The sequence below is a fragment of the Macaca mulatta genome, chromosome 10 (assembly GCF_049350105.2).
Source record: "Macaca mulatta isolate MMU2019108-1 chromosome 10, T2T-MMU8v2.0, whole genome shotgun sequence".
NCBI classification, from domain to species: Eukaryota; Metazoa; Chordata; class Mammalia; order Primates; family Cercopithecidae; genus Macaca; species Macaca mulatta.
In genome coordinates this window covers 17834227-17853454 of record NC_133415.1, presented here as the reverse complement: position 1 = coordinate 17853454, position 19228 = coordinate 17834227, and the positions used below count along the sequence as shown (strand labels likewise).

General features: G+C 44.7%; 1 protein-coding gene and 1 long non-coding RNA gene across 27 annotated transcripts in view; both read right to left on the bottom strand.

Moving 5' to 3' along the window:
- Positions 1–19228, bottom strand: part of LARGE1 (LARGE xylosyl- and glucuronyltransferase 1) — a 634395-nt gene that overhangs the window by 393706 nt on the left and 221461 nt on the right.
- On the bottom strand, positions 6838–13008 carry LOC144331773 (uncharacterized). The gene is made up of 2 exons (XR_013399195.1): positions 12212–13008; positions 6838–8353 (listed from the first exon to the last, which is right to left on the bottom strand). It is a non-coding gene; the product is annotated as an uncharacterized LOC144331773 (long non-coding RNA).

Here is a 19228-nt window from a genome sequence, read left to right as displayed (position 1 = left end):
GAATATTAAATTTGAACAAGCTGTCACCCCAAAACATTTGCAGGGGATAATGTGAATGGGCCATTAGTTATTTGCGTAGAAAGTTATTTAAAAAGGCGTTGAAATGTTAATTCATACTTTCAGTTGTTAGAAGCAAAGAGTCAAGGGCCAAACTACGAGGGTTCGTGTCCCAGGTCTGCTGTTTATTAATCCTGTATCCTTAGGTTCATGACTTATGATTTCTGAGCCTCATCGTCCTCTTCTGTTAAATAGGAATACTAATAACACCTACCTCGTACGGATATGATGAAGATTAAAACAGATAACATATATAAAGTTCTCAGAACAATACCTGGCACATGGGAAGCAAAATTTAAGCACTTGCTATAATCAGTATTTCCTATACTATTAAAGATTACCATCGTTTGTACAATAACAATCATCAGTCTCCCACTCTACATTAGCATGATTTAATCAACCAGGTCTCTCCAAAATTTCTCTTTATCACTGCTATGTCTCAAACGTCATAGTGGCTGGGGTTTCTGTGTTTTCTAAAAGTATTTGCTAATTTGGAATTTTTACTTTGATAATTATCTTTTAAAAAATGTACAGAGGCACATTCAGGGTCATCTGGACAGTCATCTTTTAGCAGAGCCCAATGTCACAGCCCACTTTTGTACCTAAGTCTATGCTTGTGCTAGCCCCAGGTTGTACCCACTACCTTAACTGCCCCAGGCTGATCAGAAGATACCAGCAAAAGGCTAGATACCTAAATGATGAACTTCTACCATGCAAAGACCAAGAATCTGCCGCAAAGTGGTTGGGTGCTCTCTGGTTGGAAAGAAATATGAACCATGGTGTGGTGCGTGGACACCGCAAATTCCATGCCAAAGTGATCCACACCATATTAACACAGTATCACCTGACACGTTAACATGATGATAACTTAAACTCCGTTAGTTTTATAGTTTTGTTAGAATTTACTATATAAATCTGTTGTACTCCTCCAGTTCATGCAGGCTATCTCTATATAGAGGTTGCACCAAATTGCACATTTAAGTAATATTAAAATGAAAAGAATTTACATTAACACAGCAGTCTGTGAAAATTGTACCTTGGGATGGCAAGATACCAAACTGAAGAAACTGAGTCCAAACGACCTGTGATCTGGCCCTGGCCTCCTTCTCCCACCCTTCCCACCTCTTCTCCTGTACCAGGACATCCCCAGGCTGTTCCCTGTCACCCAGGCAGCTACTATTGCCCCCAAATGGGAAATTCTTACTCAACTCTCAAGTCTCCCTCGTCATAAATCCATGAGAAATCTTCTTGACTCCTGCTGGTGGACATTAGCACCTCCTGACTGGTTCCTCTGCCCTCATACCATCTTCCATTTCTGCAACCCTCTCATTGTATGAAATCCTTTCTCATCACATCTGAGCTCTTGGGAAACAGTAGGTACTCTGAAATCAAGAACCATGAATCTTTGAATTACCGGATCTCTAGTAACACACACAATGGCTGGCACAGAGTAAAAACTTGGTACAGTGTGTGACCTGCTGTGAGTCAGCCACTCTGCTGTGAGCTTGCTGCTATGTTATCTGAACCCAAAGGAAAACCAGAGACATATGGTTTTATTTTACAGAGGCTCAGTCCCAAGGCCATACCAATGGCAGGGAACAAAGCCAGCGGTCCCATCCCAAGTTTGCTGGCTCCAACCCACTTCGGGTTAGTAATGAAAACGATGATGGCAATGACAAAGATGATGGTAGAAATGGGATAATGGGTAACATATACTGAGGGTCTCCTATATCACAAGAATTGTTCTAGCCATTTTGTGCTCTTATTTTATAATACCATAAGATATACGATGTAATCTGTGATGGTAATAAATTGACTTGACTGGGCGACAGGGTGCCCAAACATTTGGTCAAACATTATTCCAGGTGTGCCTGTAAGAGTGTTTCTGGATGAGATTAACATTTGATTTGATAGAATGAATAAAGGAGACTGCCCTCCCTAATGGGGAGGGGCTCCATCCAATTCACTGAAGATCTGAGTAGAATAAAAAGGCTGAGTAAGAAGAAACTCTGCCTGCCTGACAGCTGAGCTGGGACACTGGTCTTTTCTTGCCTTTAAACATGAACAGAAATATAGCTGTGGGTTTTGAGTCTGTTGCCTTTCAGACTGGAACTATATCATTGGCTCTCCTGGGTCTCCGCTTTGCTGATGGAAGATCTTGGGACTTCTCAGCCTCCATAATTAAATGAGCCAATTCCTTATAATAAATCTCTTTATATATTATATGTAACAGAATCAATAGGATGGATGGATGGACAGATGGACGGATGGATGAACAGATGATAGGTAGAGATAGAGGAAAACTGAGAAACAGAATGGTTAGACAGACAGATGATAGACAGACAGAAGACAGATGGAGATAGAGGAAAACTGAGGAAGAGAATGGTAAAGCAATATACACAAAGTCACGTAGTTACTAAATGACAGAGATACTATCTGAACTCTGCCAGTCTGGGTCCATGTCTTCTCTTCCCAGCAAGTTGACTATACACCACCAAGATAACAGAGTATACTCTCTCTGGAGCCCTTGATGAAAAGCCCAGCCCGGGTCCAGAAGTACTAGCATGGAGCTGGGGGTTTACTGTAGGTAAAGCACCACCAGAGTCTGGTCCATGGCGGTTATCTCAGCATCACCAGTGGTTGTAGGAATATCAGCAGGACGGCCCTCGCTGGAAGACTGTCCTTTGGCATGACAGCCAGGAGGGTAGGAAGGTGCTGAGAGTAAACCATTCTGAGATACTAACAGTTTTGTAGTGAGCAGCAATTTAATAAGACACGAGGCAAGATTTAGTACTGAATGTGCTTGCTCTTAAGTCAGCAACATCAGAAATTACTGCAGGTTGTACACCCGGTGAATGTGGAATGTGTTTGGGGAACGAGTGCTGTTGTGTGACACCTCCCTCTGGAATCCCTTCTCTATATCATCCACTCCCTTCTCTGCCCTCGCTCCCCACCACCGACACCTTGGTAACAAATTTACGTAAGAGAAATATACAATTATCAAGGCCAACGAGAGTGCAAGGACCTAGAGAAGAGCCTCAGCCTCGGGCTCAGGCTACCCATATGATTTATACCCTTCACATCCCCGGCTCCCACAGGCCCTGATCTGCCCCCGAGAAACAAGACAGATGGAAGAGAAAAATCCCACAGAGGTCACCCTGAGAACCTTTCCTTTGAGAATGAATCTGGTGTTTCACTGCTCTTCTAAGTTGCGCTGCCTATTAACTAAGGGATGGCCCGTTTAGGGACAGTTTGTGGTTGCCTGTAACTCCATGAGGAACTGAGGAAATTGAGAACTTAGCTCAGTAGAGGTTACTCTGTGCATAATGATAAGTTCCTCATTAGGACATGCAAGGATGAAGAAAAATATCGCCAAGCCAGTTAGGGTGGAGCTAAAAAGCTGAGAACTCATTCTAAAGCTCACCCCAGGATGCCACCCAACCCCATGTGCTTCCTACAGTGATGGCCTTCCCTTTTCTCCATCAAAAAGGAGGGGGTGGCCTAGGAATCTGCATTTTAACAAACCACAGTTGATTCAGATCAACTTGTTCCCCCACTTTTCAACCAAGGTTGTTCATATTTCATTTCACTTCTTCAAGGTGATGAATGATGTTTGCTGAGGCTCCGTGTCCATTGGTTTCATTCTGAGGATTTTCAGGTGTACAGGGGGTGGAGCCACCAAGCACAGACCAATCCTAGCACTGCAAGCTCCTCACTCCAGAGATTTGCCTTGAGATGAGATGGGATGGAAACACAGTCAATGGGAACCCATCCTAAACCACACACAAGAGGAAAGGGCGAGAGCTTCTGGTCAAGACAGTGACTGGGGTAGCTGGCATAGGCTCTGGAGATGAGAACAGAGTGGAGAGAGGTAGTGTGATGGTGACCTGGAAACCCTGGGCACTGGGAAGTGCTGAACAAATGCCAGGAGATATTAAAATACAAAAGAAATCCCAGCCATCCTGCCTGAAATGCTGAACAAAGCACTTCCTGAAGGCATCTAGTAAAGCATGTGCAAATGCCTAAAAACAGGAATATGAGTGACATCAACCTGTAGTCAAACTTGCATCCCTAATACCCAAATTATAGAACCCAGTCATACTCCTTGGGATCATTTGGGGGACAGGTTTTTCTCTTTGGTATGATTAAGGCAAAGTCCTACAGCATTTCCCAAAGCAGATACAGGAATAATGGCTTCTGAATCAACTGTAGTTTTGTTAAAATGCAGATTCCTAGGTTACGCCCCCTGTCTGACTGAACTAGAATCCTAGGCACGAGACTCAGGTATAGGTACTATAAACAAATTTGTTATGTACCTTTTATTTCCACTAAAGTCTGTGAACACTGCTCTATAAAGTTCTGGAATCAGAACTGGGTTCTAATTCTAGCATTTAGGATTGAGGCGGCTTTCCAAGATGGGCCCTCATCTAAACCATGTTCCCTCTGAGAGCTGACTGTGGGTCTGGGAGACACATGGGCCAACAAAACTTCAGGAGAGAAAGAAAGAACCATGACACCATAAAGCAAATACAGTAGAATGTGTGTCACACTCTCCTGAGTCTCGATTTTCTTAGCTGTAAAATGTGGACCATCACCGCACAACCCCACCTGTTGTGAGGCTCAACCAAGAGACAAACATGCAGAGCAATTAATTAGCGGAGAATCTGGCACAGGATAAGTGCTCAAAAGATGATGAATTCATTTACGGTAGTATTTATCGACTCATCTATCTATACAGAGTGCATAAAAATTCACTGAGAGTTCAAAAAAAATGCAGCAAGTCATGGCAAATTAAATCAGCCGACTCTCTGTCCTTGTGGGCACCTAAAGCTAACCCATCTAGAGGCATGTGGGTTAGGCTCAGGCAAACAAGTGGGGACTTGGTGTACAGCCGACCAGGCCCTCAGATGCTCAATATCCCTCCCTGTAAACTGGAGCTTAGGACTGGCTCTGTCTGACCGCCCCCTTTCCCTGGTGTACCCAATCCACTCACAAGCCACACAGGCATCACAACATACCCCCAAATCCAAACACTTCTCAGCATGTCCATTTGGCCTATCATGGCCTAGATGAGCCATGCTTTGGTCTTGGGGACTACGGCGCCCTTCCCTTCCTGGTCTCCTGACCACTTCTTTCCTTCCAGCCCAATGTTCTCTCCACACAGCAGATCCCTGCTCTGAGCCCATCAATGTAGGGTTGCCAGATTTAGCAAACAAAAATATAGGATGTCCAGTTATGTCCAAACCAAACAATTATCCATCGTTTATCTGAAATTCAAATTTAACAGGCTGTCTTCTATTTTAGCTGGCAATCCCAATGCCAGTGGCTTCCCACTGCACTTGGAACAAAACTCAATCTCCTGGCTAGCATCTGTGAGGTTCCCAATCATGGATGCTGGCCTGACTCTCTGTTCTCATCTCTTCCTCCTTGTTGTCCCTTGAACATGCCAAGCTTGTTCTGTCTCGGGATCACTGCACTGGCTGCTCCCTCCATCTGGAATATTCTTCCCTCAGATCTCTGCTTGGTTTCCCACTCCAAGATGACCATCCTGCTCCAACATGACCACCTCTTCTCTCTCTCTCTCTTTTTTTTTTTTTTTTTTTTTTGTAGAGATAGGGTTCTGCCACATTACCCAGGCTGGTCTCAAACTCCTGGCTTCAGGCAATCCTCCCTCCTTGGCCTCCCCAAGTGTTAGGATTACAGGCATGTGCCACCGTGCATGGCCTCAAGCTGACCTCTTCAAAGAAGTCCTCTCTGACCTTCTAAAATCCTACTCTCCACCCAATGCCTCAGTCTCCATCTCTTTACCTTGCTGCTTTTTTTTTTTTTTAAGTAATATTCATCACCAGCTGATAGAACTTGGTTCTTATCCATTTCTCTTACTGGAAAGTAAGTATTATGAGGGCAAAGACTGCATCTGCCTTGGTCACTAACGTATCCCCAGGGCTGGGAACAACAGGGAGCACAGAGTAGGTGAGAAGCAGACATTTGTTGAATGAGTGAAGGTTCCAGGAGGCACCGCGTGTTCTTGAGAGCCACACCAGAAGCTGTGCCAGGCTGACACACCCCAGCAGGTGTTATTGACTTCTCAGTTATGTCACATGTTAGGGAAAGTGTGGAGAGATGGGAGGGGAAGAGGAGCGCTCGGGACCAATGCACCCACTCACATGGAAGACAGAGGAGGTGGGAGGTGGGAAGAGAATCTGCTGTTCACCAGGTAGGCCTGATGCCAACGTGAGTGCTACCCACTTAAAAAGTAAAAATACCAAATACTAATATTTGTCCTATTCTTTATCTGATGGCGCCTCCATTCACCTTCTCTCTTGATGGTAAACATAATACAATGTCACACCTACAGAGAACTTCCATACGCTTCTTCCCTCCCTAGACCCACCACAACCTCACATGGAAGGTATTCCAGCCCTCATCTTCCTGGGGAGAAAGTCAAGGCTCAAAGAGATGAAGAAACTTATCCAAGATAATACAGCATGTAAGTAATAATGTCAGGATTTAAATGCAGCAAAACGGAAGTAATGAAATGCATCAACCCTGAAGCCAGGCTCCTTGGGATGAGATTCTACTCGAATGCTGTCTCTATCTCAGTGTCCACCTATAAAGTAGAGGTGAGAAGAGTCTCTCGCCACAGAGCTGTGGTCAAAATTAAATGGGTGAGTACTAACTTGCTGGAAACAGTGCTAGCCCATAGGAAGCAGTAGGTAAGTGTTCATCATTACTTTATGCTCAGATTGTCTGAGTCCAAATCCCCTTCAGTTTGCATTGTTTATTTTTTTTTTTTTTGAGACGGAGTTTTGCTCTTGTCACCCAGGCTGGAGTGCAATGGTGCGATCTCGGCTCACTGCAACCTCCACTTCCTGGGTTCAGGCGATTCTCCTGCCTCAGCCTCCTGAGTAGCTGGGATTATAGGCATGCGCCACCACACCTGGCTAATTTTGTATTTTTAGTAGAGACGGGGTTTCTCCACGTTGGTCAGGTTGGTCTTGAACTCCCAACCTCCCGTGACCTGCCTGCCTTGGCCTCCTAAAGTGCTGGGATTACAGGCGTGAGCCCCTGCACCCAGCCCTGCATTGTTTTGAACTCAGACTTCCAAAAGTCATGCACCTTCAGCCTCCTCCCCTGGCTGTATCATCCTTTCTCTCCAGATCTTGGTCTCCTTTGCAAGTGGAGGGATGGTCATAAAGCCTCCTTCCCTTGCTGGTCTGGTCATTAAGCCTCCTATCCTGACCAACTGTGCTGTCCATAATGTGTCTATTTCTGCCACTTCTGATTGGCAGGGCACACTGATTGGTCCCAGGCGGCCCATTCCACCTCCCTAATTTTTCCATCACTCCTGAACCTCCTTCAGTGACTTCCCCCAGCACTGGCCCTAGATTTGAAAAGTTTTATGCCTTTCCTAAGCACACATCCAAATGTAAAAACACTACATGAAGCATCAAGCCCTGGTTTAGAGCTTCAGGCCAGTAAATTAAAAGTTATAGTTCCCACAGTAACCATCTTTCTTCCTACTATGCCCATATTTAGAACTGCGTGCTACTGTAAGGCCTGACAAATTTATTGTCCCTCTCTCTCTCTCTCTCTCTCTCTCTCTCTCTCTCTCTCTCTCTCTCTCTGTGTGTGTGTGCGTGCACGTGCATGTGTGTATGTCAGGTTGGCTGAGTTTATGAGGAGTGCAAAATCTCAGAACTTTTCTGACTCTGGTGAGGTTAAATTCTCAGCAGCAGTGGGTGCTGTATGGTTGCTCGAGCAGGAAGAACTCCAGAGCACACCCTGATGAATGCCCAGGAAGCTGCATTCAGCGCATCTCTAGGGTTTGGTTGGGCCAGTATCGTGACAGATAAAACACAGAGAGACAAGACAGACAGCAGTGACCGAAGGGAAAAACCAAACAAGCAAGGAGCAGGGTTAGGGGAAGAGTGATTTGGGGAGCACAAAAGAAAGTGGCAAAAAGGAAATGGGTACTGAGAGGAAGGAATATATTGGGTACTCCAAGAAGTAGAAATGACACAAAGAAGAAGAGATAGGCAAAATACTCAGAAGAAGGAAAGGTAAAGAAAAGGGCCGGCGGGGGGGCAGGGGAAAGAATTAAAATGGAGAGAAGACCAGGCACGGTGGCTCACACCTGTAATCCCAGCACTTTGGGGAGGCCGAGGTGGGCAGATCACGAGGTCAGGGGTTCGAGACCAGCCTGGCCAGCATGGTGAAAACCTGTCTCTACTAAAGATACAAAAAATTAGCCAAGTGTGGTGGTGCGTGCCTGTAATCCCAGCTACTTGGGAGGCTGAGGCAGGAGAATCGCTTGAACCTGGGAGGCAGAGGGTGCAGTGAGCCAAGATTGTGCCATTGCACTCCAGCCTGGGTGACAGGGTGAGATACTGTTTCAAAAAAAAAAGGAGGAAAAAATTATACAAACAACTAATCTTGTAGATACTTATAAAGGTGCATCTTTCACATTACACGTGACAGAGCTTTCACTCCCACAGGATCACTAGATGTCTGTCCTCCATCCCTCCCGTGCTAGCTGTTTCCATGGGGAGTCTCCGCAGGGTATGAAGGGTAAGAGAGGGTATTCTGTGGCCAGGCCGCCCTGGGTTGCCTGGGGCAAAAGAAAAAGGCAGAAAGGAAATGGAGACAGGAAGAGGGAATATGGAACCCAAAAGGTAGAAATGACAAAAAGAAAGAAGAGTTAGGCAAGACGACGTAACAGCTAAGTGAACTTCAAGCTGGTTAATGTTCCCACGCCTCAGTTTTTTCTCCTTTATAAACTGAAGATAATGGCCCCCATCTCATGGGCTGTCCTCAGTACTAACTAAGTGTACTCATGAAGCACCAGTAAGTGCTGTGTGAATGTAAAGGCTGTAAAAGTTTGACATTCAGCCGTCCCACAAACCCCAGAAACAGGTATCTACATCCCCAGGTGAGGCTGGAGGAAGCCTGACTGAGTGACTCTCCCAAAGATCAACAGGAGGTGGAATTCCAACACACCTAATGCTCCTTCTACTAGAGACCGGGGAAAAGGAGGGAGGGAAGCATGGAAAACAGGGAAGAAAAGAAAGGGAGAAGGACCTTTCCCTGCAGGGTGAGGGCAGACAGAGTAAGAGGGCAAAGAGACCAGAGAAGAGAAAAAAAAAAAAAAAAGAATGGTAAGAGAAATCCTGAGGTCCCTTGACAAAGGCAGCCAAGGTGGAGGCCAGCTTGGGGGCCGTCTCCATCTGACATCAGGGGCCCTGCTAGCTGGTGAGGCTGGCACTTGATGTTGCAGGCTGCCGACTCCCTGGCAACTTCCCGCTGTTCGGCCCACATGCCTGTCCATCCCTCCACCCACACCTTTCCATGGTTCCATCCATCATCCTCCCGGTCTCATCCAGAACCACAGAACCACTGCCACAATACAGAGCAGGTGCTCATGTGGACCTTGTCGTGGTGCTTCCACAACAAGTCTGCCAGTTCTTTCCTAACTCTGGAACCTACACCAGAGCTGGCGGGGCACCAGATCCCAAGTCCTCATCTCTGGGGGAACCCCAGGTTGACTGGGCAGCCCATGGAACAAATCAACCTTTGGCTTGAGAGCAGTGCAAATTTGCTATGGATGTCACTGAAAGAAATAAATATAGAAACCCCAGAATGGCTCTGGGCAACTGTTTTCCAAAGTCCAGCCACACTCTGTTAGCAGATGTGGAGGCAGCCACAACTGCAAAATGTTAATCCAATTGACATTTTGAGGGAGGGACGAAGGAGGGAGGGAGGAGGAGGAGAAGAGGCTTACTGGTCAGGAGAAATGGTTTCAGCCATTTCTAAAAGATAGGAAGGAGGAGGGAATTAAAAATAGATTTGTTGCTGCCTTAACACTACAAGCCATGCACACGCCATTGATCAGAGAGAGAATAAGCACGGCAGAGGATCCGATGCACCAGGACCAGTAGGCTCATTTCTCACTGGCAAATATTGACTGCGCAGTAAGAAACTCAAGACTGGAACACAGCTCCTCATGGGGCAGGAAACAAGTCAGTCAGCAAGCAAAACGCATGCCTCTCTGCTCACGTCCATACATCTCTACACAGGTTCGGACCTAAAAATCTGCTAAGCCCCATTAATCTAAGATTCGCAGCATGTCCTGGGCCATCATGGCTGATTTCTAACAAGCATTTGCAAACGCCATGACTCCACTTAACAATTAGCCTCCTCCTGCTGTCTGGGTCAGATCCTTCGATGGGTCTCACAGGAAGACAATGGGAGACCCACATGGAACTTAGAACAGCCTTGGCCTAGGAGTGGTGGCCTCTCATCTTCTCTAGGCAGCTCCTTGCACTCTAGAAGAGCAGCTCTCTTCCTCCCTCCACCCCCATATTTCTTTTCTCCTAAGTGAAGAGGGTTACAGTATCTTGAATAGACCTTAGAGAAAAGCATCTCCCTCATTATGTCACTGATTTGTTTCTGAAAATAAAATGTTTTGTGCCAAAAGGCCACCATGGAACCAATCTCCTATTATTTTAAGTAGGACAAATTAGAATTAAAAATTAAAATTTATTGTATGCTAAGAAAAACCGCCCACTTCCATTTCCAATCAATGTCCAAAATAGAAAAGAAAGTACCATTAGATACTTGTATGTAAATGACAGCTTCTCTTGTTAGGATGCAAAATGCTTAAAACACTGCTTCCTGATCTCAAAACTATCTATGCAGCCATCAGCCAATAGTGGCTATGCATACAGTAACATGGCCCAATAATAGCAACTTTTATTTTATTTTATCTTATTTTATTTTATTTTATTGAGATGAAGTTTTCCTCTGTCACCCAGGCTGGAGTGCAAATGGCACGATCTCGGCTCACTGCAACCTCCGCCTCCTGAGTTCAAGTGTTTCTCCTGCCTCAGCCTCCTGAGTAGATGGGAGTACAGGCACCTGTCATTACACCCGGCTAATTTTTGTAGCTTTAGTAGAGATGGGGTTTCACCATGTTGGCCAGGCTGGTCATGAACTCCTGACCTCAGGTGATCTGCCCACCTTGGCCTCCCAAAGTGCTGGGATTACAGGCATGAGCCACTGCACCCGGCCAATGGCACCATTTTAGACCCTGATTATCCTCTTGCTGATGCTTAAGGTTTTCAAAATGTGTATATATCATTCTGATGTTCTACCAATTGTATCAGTCCAATATTTATCACACACACCATTTTGCTAAAAGTATTGTATTAATTTTTGCAATGTAAGTATAAATTCTCTGTATGTAAACATCACTCCAAAAATATGACATACATATTTTTTATGAAGTTTAGGTATTTAAAAAAAAAAAGGCAGAGAACTACCATTCAAACCTGCAATCACATTCCTGAGTATATACCCAAAAGAATATAAATCATTTTATTATAAAGACACATGCACACATATGTTCACTGCAGCACTATTCACAATAGCAAAGACATGGAGCCAACCTAAATGTACATCAACAGTGGACTGGATAAAGAAAATGTGGTACATATACACCATGGAATACTATGCAGCCATAAAAAAGAATGAAATCATCTCCTCTACAGCAACCTGGATGGAACTGGAGGCCATTATCCTAGGCAAATTGACGGAAGAACAGAAAACCAAATACCACACGTTTTCACTTACAAGTGAGAGCTAAACTATGGTTCGCAAAGGCAGAAAGAGCAGTACAATGGACATTGGAGACTCAGAAGCGGGAAGGCTGGGGGAAGTAAGAGCCAAAACATTACCTGCTGGGTACAATATACACTACTTGGGTGACAGGTCCACTAAAATCTCAGACTTAACCACTACACAATTCATTTTTGTACCCAAAAACCACCTGTAACCTTAAAGCTACTGAAATAAAAAAAAAATAGAAAAAGAAAAGAAAAGAAAGAAAGAAAAAAAAAAGAGAGAGAGAGAGGGAGGAGGGAAGGAAGGGAAGGAAGGCAAGGAAGACAAGGAAGGCAAGGAAGGGAAGGAAGGAAAGGAAGGCAGATGATTTTATTTATTTATTTATTTATTTATTTATTTATTTATTTTGGAGACAGAGTCTCGCTCTGTCATCCAGGCGGCAGTGCAATGGCGTGATCTTGGCTAACTGCAACCTCCGCCTCCTGGATTCAAGCAATTCTCATGCCTCAGCCCCCCAGGTAGCTGGGATTACAGGTGTCCACCACTACACCCGGCTAGTTTTTGTATTTTTAGTAGAGACGGGGTTTCACCATGTTGCCCAGGCTGGTCTTGAACTCCTGAGCTCAGGCAATAAGCCCGCATCGGCCTCCCAAAGGGCTAGGATTACAGGCATGAGCCACCGTACCCAGCCAGCTCATGTTTTTTAAAAAACCAAGGGGCAGCAGCATTATTAACAATAGGCAAGGTGGAAAAAACACAAATGTCCGTCTACAGATGAATGGGTAAACACACTGTGATACGTACATACAATGGAATACTACTCCGCCTTCACAAGAAAGGAAATTCTAACACATACTACAACATACCTGAACCTTGAAGACATTGCGCTAAGTGAAACAAGCCAGACACAAAAGGACAAATCTATAATTCCATATAGAGGAAGGATCTAGAGTAGTCAAACTCACAGAAACAGAAATACAGGTCACCAGGGGCCAAAGGTGGGGGACGGGGATGGGTAATGGGGAGTTATTTTTTCATGAATATAGACCTTCTGTTTGAGGTGATGAAACCATTCTGGAGATGGGTGGTGAAAATAGATGCACAACACTGTGACTGTGCTTAATGTCACCGAAGTGTACACTTAAAAATGGTTAGAATGGTACATTTTGTGTTATGTATATTTTACCAAATTGAAACAAACAAACAAGACTCATTCTACTATGAAAACCTCAACTCATGGCCGGGCACAGTGGCTCACACCTGTGATCCCAGCACTTTGGGAGGCCGAGGTGGGCGGATCACGAGGTCAGGAGTTCAAGACCAGCCTGGCCAACATGGTGAAACCCCAACTCTGCTAAAGATGCAGAAGGTTGCCTGGGTGTGGTGGCACATGCCTGTGGTCCCAGCTGCTTGGGAGGCTGAGGCAGGAGACTCACTGGAACCTGGGAGGCGGAGGTTGCAGTAAGCTGAGATTATACCATTGCACTCCAGCCTAGGAGACAGGGTGAGACTCCATCTCTATTTAAAAAAAAAAAAAGAAAAGGAAAAAATAAATAAAGAAAGAAAAACAAACACAAAAAAAAAGAAAAAGGAAAAGAAAAGAAAAGCTCAACCCAGAAGCACGCTGTAGGGTGTGCCTATGCGTCATGATAGACTTTATATGATAAGTCTTAGGTTGCCCTGCACCCCAGGTGTAGCCAGTGACCATTTTACTCAGGGGCGCACCCTGGAGGAAGGAGCAGTATCTGCTTACTGTATCTGAGGCCCGATACAGTCCTGAGGTGGCTCCCTCTGTTACCACTGTCTTGATCGAGTGAATTTTGGAATCGGTTTTTCCTGGTGACATTAGCAGCATGTCAAATGACATGTTAGATGTTAGGAAAGGGCTCTCATTGGTAAGATAAAGTGCTATCAACAATGTGGACTGGCTACGGTTTATTAGAGATACTCGCCACTTTTTCATAACACAGAATGAAAATCTAGAGAGGTTGACATCAACGTTCTTAGTGATGCTGTCTAAGGGGTGATCCACAGCTAGCCTGTTTCCAGCTGCTGCTTAGAAGAAACTCTGTTTGCCTAATGCCAACTATGAGGGTGACAGCAATGGTCCCTGTCACAGTGTCACGCTTGCCTCTAGTGAACCTTTCTGTAAGAGAGTGGTCAGAGCATCTGAAAGGACAGACGGCAGAAACATATCTTCACTGTTGGCTGAATCATTGTGTGCCTACTAATGAATGTTTGATCAATAAACGTCTTTCTGTGTGGCAGAATCTGGTGGAATAATTTTTTTTTTCATCACAGTATGTTAGTGAAGTTCTAGTTTGAGGTTCTTTCATCTTCAACTTTTTGGCCACTACTATTACCTACAAATTCAGCTAAGAGTTGTTCATGACCAAATTGATTCAGGTAAATTCACACACTCACATACACATACACACGGAGAGAGAGAGAGAGAGGGAGAGATAGGAGGGGGAAGGGAGAGAGAGGAGAGAAAGAAAAAAAATAGGATCAGGTAGTCCCCTAGTCTCTTCCAACTATAAAAGTTTGCATTGAACCTTACCTAAGAAATGACTAGTGGTCGCGTTTGCATGGCCAGCACTGACTCTGGGGGGCATGAGCAAGGATGAGGAGATTAGAGAATGAGACTTTGGGCTTATCTTTACAACGTAAAAGAAATAACTTGCTTACCGAGCATCTTTAGTGAATACTGTATCCAGACCATATCCCCAACCCCAGTTATTTCAGTCCCCTAAGATTTTAATTTTGTGTACTCTCTATTCAATTCAGCAAAAATCACCCTTGTCCCATAAAGCAATGATCAGATAGCTGCACTGATGTTCTTTTTTATTTTTTTTGAGACAGAGTCTCACTCTGTCTCCCAGGCTGGAGCACAGTGGCACGACCTCGGCTCACTGCAACTCTGCCTCCTGGGTTCAAGCAATTCTTGTGCCTCAGTTTCCTGAGTAACTGGGATTACAGGCGCGCGCCACCATACCTGGCTAATTTTTCTATTTTTAGTAGAGATGGGGTTTCACCACGTTGGCCAGGCTGGTCTCAAATTCCTGACCCCAAGTGATCCACCCACCTCAGCCTCCCAAAGTGTTAGAATTACAGGCGTGAGCCGCAGCACCTAGCCGTGATTTTCTTGACAAACAACTGCCACCTGATGCAGATGAAGGATGATACCACACATCCTATATGATTTTATTTTCAGATTTTTCCCTAAGGTTTTATTATGAAAAATTCCAAGCACACAATAAAGTTGTAAGAATTTTACAATGAACATATATATAGCTGCACCTATAATGTACCATGACTGTCTTACCATATTTGCTTTATCATATTTATCCTTCTATCCATCCATCAACACATCTTTGGTTTTTTTTAATGCATTTCAAAACAGTTAGACTGTCAGCAGCACATTACTTCCTAGGCATTTTAATATGTATATCATTAACCAGGGTTCAATAGTGTTTGTGGGACTTTTCCCCCACCTTCAATGTAAAAGTTACATACAATGAAATGCACAAACCACTGGGCAAATTTTGACAGTGCATACTGCTACGTAACCCAAACACTTTTCAAGATGCAGAAAGTTCTGGAGTGATGAGGAAGTTCCCTCAAGCTCCTCCTTTGACAATATCTGCATCCTCCCACCAGAGGCAATCCCTTCTTGATTAAGCTTAGTTACAGATTGGTTCTTCCTGTCCCCAAACTCAATCTATTAGGAATCCTGAAGTACACACTCTTTGAGTAAGCTTTTTCTCATAGCATCAAGTTTCTGCAATTCATTCAAGTTGTTTCATGTACTGCTAATCTGTTTTTACTTACTGCTTGGTGAGTGGCATACCATTAATATTAACAGAGCACAAATTATTTATCTATTCTCTCAGTGACGAATACTTGGGCTATTTTTGCAATAACAGTTTCATAGTCCAGCGATAACTACAACTGCAATGGAAGGGTCAGAGGGTAGATATCTATTCAGTATTTTTTTTTTTTTTTTTTTTTTTTGAGACAGAGTCTCGGTCTATTGCCCAGGCTGGAGTACAATGGCGCGATCTCGGTTCAATGCAACCTCTGCCTCCCAGGTTCAAGCGACTCTCCTGCCTCAGCCTCCTGAGTAGCTAGGACTACAGGTGCACATCAACACACCCAGCTAACTTTTTATATTTTTAAAAGAGACAAGGTTTCACTATGTGGGCCTGGCTGGTCTCAAACTCCTGACCTCAAGCAATCTGCCCGCCTCGGCCTCCCAAAGTGCTAGGATTACAGACCTATCTATTCAGTTTTATAGGAAATCACCAGACCTTTCTTTAAAGGGGATGAACCATTTATAGTCCCACCAGTAATGTGTGAGAGTTACAGTTGCAACACATCCTTACCAACATCTGATGTTGTTAGTTTTGTTTTATTTTAATTTTAGCCACGCTGGTGGGTTTGAAATGGCATCTCATTGTGGTTTTTCCTGCTTCCTGTGAGTTACTTGAACGTTTTTTAGAATTCCATCGTAATTTACCTACGGTGGTTTTTAATGCATCTCTTTGTATGGCTTTTTGAACGGTTGCTCTAGATATTACATTACGTATGCATAATTTATCAAAGTCTACTGGGGCTGACATTTTACCAGTTCGAGTGAACTGCAGCACACTTAACTCCTATTGTATCCCTTTATCCTCTCTCATTTACAGCAGGATGGCCTTAAATATTTCCCTTACATACATCAAAAGCCACATTAGACATTTTCCAAACTCCTTTATAACTTGGACTCTGTTGTGGAACTCAGTTTCCACCAAGCACACACACCTGCATGAGATGACAGAGGCAAAAATGAACGTCAGGAGGCAGAGGATGCTCTTGGGCTTCTGCTGCTTCTACTGTTTTCTGGCAAGCATGAGCAAGGGATGTTATTTTGCTTTTGAGGTAGCTGTTGTTAGAGCTCCGGTCCCAAACTTCTCAAGTATCAAAAAGTGTGGCTCTCGTCCTGCTCACACAGTTCTCAGCAGACGCGGCAGGGTCCTTAAGGGAGCAGCCGCCCCGTGGCTTCTTAACCACAGTTTCCTTGGAGGTCTGGTTTGATACGGTTCTCGCCTGTGCCTCTAGCCTCTCTTAGGATTCTGCAAGGCACTTAAGAATAGCAATACACGGCCGGGCGCGGTGGCTCAAGCCTGTAATCCCAGCACTTTGGGAGGCCAAGACGGGCGGATCACGAGGTCAGGAGATCGAGACCATCCTGGCTAACCCGGTGAAACCCCGTCTCTACAAAATATACAAAAAAATAGCCAGGCGAGGTGGCAGGCGCCTGTAGTCCCAGATACTCGGGAGGCTGAGGCAGGAGAATGGCGTAAACCCGGGAGGCGGAGCTTGCAGTGAGCTGAGATCTGGCCACTGTACTCCAGCCCGGGCGACAGAGTAAGACTCCATCTCAAAAAAAAAAAAAAAAAAAAAAAGGAATAGCAATACACTGGCCGGGCGCAGTGGCTCATGCCTATAATCCCAGCACTTTGGGAGGCCAAGGCGGGCGGATCACAAGGTCAGGAGATTGAGACCATCCTGACCAACAGGGCACTCCAGCCTGGCGACAGAGCAAGACTCTGTCTCAAAAAAAAAGAGAAATACATCTTTTTCTGTTGAAGCTCATGTATCCTCTTGTCTGTAACTGAACTCTAATGGTTATAGTTCCACAGCTAATTACTGGCAGAACTGGGATCAAAACTCAGATCTCTGTTCTTTCTTCTGCAGTGCGCTGCAGAGTCTTTCTCTCAACAATGTTCTTCAAAGAAGAAAGAGTTGAAAGTCCCACATTCTATTTTGAGAACACACACTGGGAATGAAATGTTTGTATTTCTCTGTCACATCCTTTTCACCCTACATGTGTGGTTATCTTTGCCTGGGTGAGTTAAACCACTGCTCAGGAATGAGACACTGTGGGTGTTTCTTAGGCAGCACAGTGGTGACAGCAATGGGCATATTTTTCTCCCGTGCCTTGTTACTGGGCTGGATTAATCAAGACATTTGTTTCTTAAAAGATTCAACTCACCCCAGTAAACACAGAAGGATGTAATCTGCAGTGGCTTCTCACACTTCATTGCATGTGGACAAACCCTTATTTATTATTTATTTTTTAAGATGGAGTGTCCCTCACTCTGTCACCCAGGCTGGAGTGCAGTGCAGTGGTGCAATCTCTGCTCACTACAACCTCTGTCTCCCAGGTTCAAGCGATTCTCTTGCCTCAGCTCCCCGAGTAGGTGTGAGTACAGGAGCACGCCACCACACTCGGCTAATTTTTGTATTTTTTTGTAGAGATGGGATTTCACCATGTTGGCCAGGCTGGTCTTGAACTCCTGGCCTCAAGCAATCCACCTGCCTCAGCCTCCCAAAGTGATGGGATTATAAACGTGAGCCACTGCGCCCAGCCAACAAACCCTTAGCTTAGAACTCAAAGATCTGGATGGACATTTCAGCTCAGCTACATCCCAGGTAAGGCCATTGACTGAACCTTTACTGAGCTTCCACTCATCCAGCCCAACTGGCTTCCTTGCTGATCTTCCAACAAGACAAGCACACGCCTGCCACAGGACCTTCACACATGCAATGTCCACTGGATGGAATCTGCATCCTCTTGATATTTGTGTGCTGTGCACCCTGACTTCACTCTAGTGTCTGCTCAAAAAGCTTTCCATAACACCCTGCTCCCCTGACTTACCTTTTCCCCCATAACAGTCAAATGTCTCAATCTTATATACATACCTATTTCTTCACTCATTATCCCCTGTGACAGGCACATAGTAGGAACTCCATAAATCTTTCAGGAGTGAATGAATGTCTGCCTGCAAGTTTGACAGAGACTCGGTGTCCTCCTCTGTAGGCTGACCTCCCAAAGCTGACCTTGAACAACTGCTGTAAATATGAACTGAGACTGGTTATATGAAAACCCACAATCATGAAAACATGTGCTCAGCACATAGTGAGCATTTTACAAGTTTCATTGTTTCTAAGAAAAACTATTTTTCACATTCTAACATCTCTGAAGTCGAGAAAGTATGAGCAATCACTGGAGATCACAGAGCAGAGGCTGACACAGTTGTTCCCATTAATGCCTCTTCGCAGAATGGGTGTCAGAGGCTTCAGTGAAAATCCCAGAGACAATGAAGGGAGTCACTCTTTTAACCACTATGAACCAAATGGTTGTGGGAAGAGGCAGGAAGAAATGGAGAACCAGATGTGTTTAGTAACATTCCTAGAAGCAGAGCCAGGAGGCGGCCAGCTCTACAGAACTGCAAAGTGGGTTAAGCGTCGTCTTCACGGGATTCTCATAAGAAATGCTGCATGCTCACAATGATGCAGAGGACAGCACGATATAGACAGATGCAGGAGACAGCACTGAGTTGAAAAATGGATTCTGAAGAGTGAGACTCCAAGAGAAGAAGCTTTTGCAATATCTGAGCCAATATATTTGCCTATACTTTACCCTTTATATGTAGGCATAGCAATAAAACATGACAAAAACCCAAGTCTAAAATAGTTCTTTCAATAAGCATAAAAGAAA